This window comes from Vigna radiata, unplaced genomic scaffold, assembly GCF_000741045.1.
Source record: "Vigna radiata var. radiata cultivar VC1973A unplaced genomic scaffold, Vradiata_ver6 scaffold_348, whole genome shotgun sequence".
Classification (NCBI taxonomy): Eukaryota; Viridiplantae; Streptophyta; class Magnoliopsida; order Fabales; family Fabaceae; genus Vigna; species Vigna radiata.
In genome coordinates this window covers 13,347-18,598 of record NW_014541985.1, presented here as the reverse complement: position 1 = coordinate 18,598, position 5,252 = coordinate 13,347, and the positions used below count along the sequence as shown (strand labels likewise).

At 31.3% G+C, this 5,252-nt stretch overlaps 1 long non-coding RNA gene across 6 annotated transcripts in view; it reads right to left on the bottom strand.

The window, feature by feature from the left end:
* The window catches only part of LOC106778744, a 17,316-nt gene that overhangs the window by 9,673 nt on the left and 2,391 nt on the right, over nucleotides 1–5,252 (bottom strand). For 2 of the 6 annotated variants that reach the window (XR_002666273.1, XR_002666275.1), the window contains 3 exons: nucleotides 4,322–4,383; nucleotides 2,833–2,922; nucleotides 954–2,386 (listed from right to left, as the gene is read on the bottom strand). This is a non-coding gene — a long non-coding RNA (uncharacterized LOC106778744). Of the gene's footprint in view, nucleotides 1–953; nucleotides 2,396–2,832; nucleotides 2,923–3,391; nucleotides 3,495–4,321; nucleotides 4,384–4,614; nucleotides 4,681–5,252 lie in introns of those variants that run through there. The other 4 variants (XR_002666274.1, XR_001377103.2, XR_002666276.1 and 1 more) reach the window with 4 other exon arrangements.

Sequence of the window (5,252 nt, the reverse complement as noted above, 5' to 3'; positions counted from 1 at the left end):
TGCAAAAAAAAAAAAAATGGAATTTAAAGAAGGGTTAAAATGAAATTAAAAGAAAATAACCTGTTCTAGAAACTATTTTTATTTTGTTTTCTAAAATTTTCTTCTAACAAATATCTATTTCTTTCAAAACAAATTTTATTTACCTAAAAAGAGAAAACTAACCAAATTTTTATTAGAAAGCCTATTTTTACCGTTTTACACTAAACTATTCTATTTCTACATAATTAAAAACTAAAGAAACCTAACAACAGAGTTTTAACACAAAAAAATAAGCATATTTGGAGAGTTATCACACCCCACACTTAGACTTAAATGAAAAGGAAAAGACTCAAACTACAAAGGAAAAGACTCAACACAACAGTAAAAACTCATAGACTCCATCACATTTAACCCAACACTCTGCTAATTCACACAACATCTAGCTATTTTCTCTAATTAAAACTGCACAAACAGAATTATCAACTCCAAATCTATGTATCAGCAACTCTAGCAAGTAAAGAACAATTAAATTCAATNAAAACAAGCAGAAAAGAACATTTCAGAGAAGTAGCAATCCAATTCAACCTCACGGGATAAAGTGTTTCTCTCAGATTCACTCAACTGTTTAGGTCAGCTTGTGTTTCACTCCACATGTCATGATAGATCACACTTCACAACTTTGGAAAAATTCTAATTGACACTGCTTGAATCAGGATATCTCTAGATCACTAGGACTTTCATGGCTTGTAATGTAGGTAAATGGAATAGGCTAGATGGATNGAAAAGAAAGCTGAAATGGATTAGAGAAATGTGAAAGAAGGGAAAACTTGAACTCACTGCAAGTACTTCAATCCTTTCTTGGCCAGACTTTTTTTTTCATTCTTTCTTTCTCTTTTTTTTCTTTCTTTCTTTCTTTCTTTTTTTCTTTCTTTTTTTCTTTTTGCTTTCTTTATTTTTTCAGTTCAGGTCTTTTCTTTTGCAGACCCATTTCTTCTCATTTCAGATAAACCATTTTTCTTTGTACAGATCTTTTTCTTCTCAATTTCACCTCTGGCCTCACTATTTTCTGCTTTCTGAGTTCTGAATTCTCCCTACCTCTCTCTAAGGGCTTATGTAGATAGTTGGGAAAAAGGTTTGTAATGGCTGGAAACACAAAGAATAGGCTAAGGCTCAAAGAAAGGTGCAATGGAAATATATGTGAATGGGTAAGAAGAAAGAGGCCTAGATCATATCTAAAGTTTTACCAAGATCAAGCACACTCAAAGAGAATCAATGCAAAATCAGAATTATGACTATACAAGCATGTAATCACACTAGAAAAAAAAAATTGGCCCAAAAACTCTCCAGGATTAAAATTTGTCAAAAATGGAATTCCTACTCTCTATCATGCAAAAACTGCTCACTTCAACTGAACCAACTGCAAAAACTACTGCTAGAGCTACATCTACTTAAATCTAGAGCTAAAGACACTATTGGCAATCTATCTTAGAGAAATAAAGCTAAAACGTTAAGTAAATCAGCAAAAAGTTAAGTAAAGTGTAACACAGAACCTAAAAATACCTAAACAAAATTACCTAAACTCTATGAACCTGAACCACACACAATTATGTTATACCTAAAACAGATCCTAAACAACAGAAAAGAAAAGAACTTACTCAACTCCTAAACAAAGAATCTACACACTTCCTAATAAAGGACCTAAACTAACAAGACAGAGACGTAGAAAGAAGAAGAAACTTAAAACAAGACCTGGAACTAAAAAAACCTAAAGGGAATTCTAGTTAAAGACTAAAAACAGAAGCTAAGTAATCAGAAGACTCTTAAAACAAGCAAATCCTAAGACAATTTTATTTACAAGCTGCAACAGACCTAAGAAACGAAAAGCACCTAAGACAACTGCTAATTAAAGACTAAAACAAAATCTAATATGAAAACAACCTAGAATGAATCATAAACTACCTAATATATTGANAGAAGATAAATCTAAACTATTCCTATAAACTACCTGACAAAGAAAGATTAACCAAAACAAAAAACTGAAAAAGAGAGATCTAAACAGATTCAAAATAATTGTAAAACAGTAGCAAAAAGAAAATAAAACCTAATTGCGAAAAGAATCCTAATTCAAAACTTAAAACAAAGCATGAAACTACAATAAGGAATATAAACTAATTAAGAACTAAACATAACATGAAACTAAAATAAGGAAGGATAAGAAAAGGCTTATTGGTTTTTCTCAATTATTTTCAGCTCCTATGTGCAAAGTCTCTATGGCTGCAATACCTTCCTCCTGCTCAACCATTTCTTCCAGCAGCATCAGCTCCACCTTCGATGCTTTCAGCTGGTTCTGCATGTTCAAATCACCTTGTTGCAGCAGCCACACTTGCTGTTGATTTTGGACACTTCCCTGTATAATCTAAAACAGGTTACCTAAACTATGAACAATAACTGCAGTATCCAGAAGAGCAAAGAAAATATAACAAGCAAGCAATGATAATGGGATAGTGGATGTAGACTTCAAACGACGATAGACAATGATAATTCCTAGTAGAAAGAAACAATCTAAGTAATAAAAAAGGTAAAAACAGCAACACAAATGCAGAATGCACACTAACACTAATCCTAAACTCAAATTTTAAATGGAAATGCAGGGAAGAATAACATGACATTAAAACTATACGTAACAAAAACCATGAAATGCTACTCCAGATCATTCAATTTCAACGCAAATACTGTACTCGTAAAGAAAGGAAATACAAGTGCAACTTAAGAACCTAATTTCTATGACAAAAAGAAAAGATTTCCTATACTACCATTGCAATCATCAAATGAAATCAAAGTAGCAGTTTGTACCTCAACTTTCAGATTCAAGCACCCTAAAATGATCAAGGTCCAATAGTGAAATCAGCCCAATTGTCCACTTCAGCCCCAAAACAGCCCAATCTGCAAAAAAAGAAAAAAAAAAGAATTTAAAGAAGGGTTAAAATCAAATTGAAAGAAAATAACCTATTCTAGAAACTATTTTTATTTTGTTTTCTAAAATTTTACACTAAACTATTCTATTTCTAAAGAATTAAAAACTAAAGAATCCTAACAAAAGAGTTTTAACATAGAAAAATAAGCAAATTTGGAGAGTTATCACACCCCACACTTAGACTAAAAAGAAAAAGAAAAGAATCAAACTACAAAGGAAAAGACTCAACACAACAATAAAAACTCATAGACTCTATCACATTTAACCCAAAACTCTGCTAATTCACACAACACCTAGCTATTTTCTCTAATTAAAACTGCACAAACATCTAGCTATTGTCTATTAGATAGGTTCTGCACAAAACAACTCATGATCAAATAACCTTCATACTTGTCTAAAATTTTAGAGTAAATTGACATCCAATGAAACAATATTCACCCAATAGATCAATACATCTCTGTTTATAGCCTCAATCTTTGTTTTGACACCATGAGCAATCTTTCCAAGTTCATCAATATCTTTCTCCATCCTTTTCTTGATGCATGAAAATAATGTCATAGGTTTAACACAAGTTTTGTTAGCATATATTGTAAATTCCAAAAGAAGTATATCAAAAAAATTAAATTTGAAGCATAAATTTAGTTGTTAGGTTATGATGAGGGTGAGGGTGAGGGTATGATCCATGGTTATACAGTTAGGGTGAGGGTTAGTAGTAGGGTTATGGTTATATTTAGAGCTACGATTAGGGTAAGAGTTATGATTAGGGTTAGGGTAATGATTATGATTAGGGTTAGGGATATGGTTAAGGATTAAGTAGAAAAAATATTACATGGCCATTACAAAAGAGAAAAAAAAGATCTAGATAAGCTAGCAAAGTAAAGGTTTAAAACATGAGTGATGGGCTTCCCAAAAGGATAATACCAAAAGTTGCTATCCCATGGGATCAAAAGTTTGTCAACAGCCTTAACATTAAGCTTTTGATTCACATTTGTCCTCTCATTGTAGAGTCTACATTTATGGACATTCACACAAGGGATAAAATCACAAAACATTAAGTGAAGACAAGGGATAAAATCACAAAACATTAAGTGAAATAGTGCAAATAATTCCATTGAAATACGTGTGTATATGCATTTGCTATATAATACCCAATACACACTCCTAAGCTCCTCTCGCAAGTATGAACTAACATTTGCATAAATTTCAATACTTTTAGGAAACAAGAAATCAACTTCAACAGAAGAATATGTCTAAAGGTAACTAACACATGAATAGTTAGTTGTGATAGCGTAATTCAAGGTTAAAAATAAATAAAATAAAAGCCAGAAGGTAAAGATTCAACCAAAAACACAAGTAAAATAAACATACTGAAGNGCATCTCCGGCAACTCCAGCAACAAACTTTTGAGTGGCAACAGCTACCAATCTAGTCTGAAAAAATGACAAGTGTTTCAAGTCAAGCTCACAGTATATGAACAAGAAATGCAAGGGTCAGGAATCCAATAAATCACTCAGCAACAGTCAACCAAAATTCCAAAGTTTTGAAAACCAATTTTGTTTGCAACAAGAACATGTTATCCACTATATTGGAAGTCGAAAATAACAATGCACAACAAGAAATGCAAAATTAAGCCAATAAGAGTGAAAAGAAAAATAATATACCTAGTATATTTCATCATTTTCACACTTAAATTGATTACCAGTGGGTACTCATTTCCAATATAGCGACTGCACCATGTTAAACAATTCCAATGGAAGAGTGAGGCACGTTAAAAATAAATAAATACAAGAGTTGTGAAAATCTAGCTAGAAACTATTCAACTCTATTGAAAAAAAAAATTGTAAAATCTAGCTAGAAACTATCAACTCAAATTAGAAACTCAAAAAATCATTCACAATCAAGAACTAAAAATAGTAGACAAGTAAACATGCAAAATCTGTAAAACTCAACTAAGAAAATCAATGTATCGACCTAAACAAGTTTGAAACTATAAAAGAAAGTTAAGGAAAGAGGAGAGAAACTCACTATCTAAAAACAACAAATAACTAAGAATCTCACTGTCAAATCTGAAACAGAATACTAAAACAGGATAGAAACTAAAACTACTCTTAAAACAGTAAAGATAGCCTACTTAACATCACTACAATTTTATAAAAGCAAAATAAAACTGAAATCTCTTGAAACAGTAAAAGAAACAAGCTACACAAGTTTAAAACTAGAAATGAAAATCCAAATCAAAGCTAAACTATAAAAATAGAAAAAAAAGTTTAAAGATGCATATGAATACTTGAATAAAACT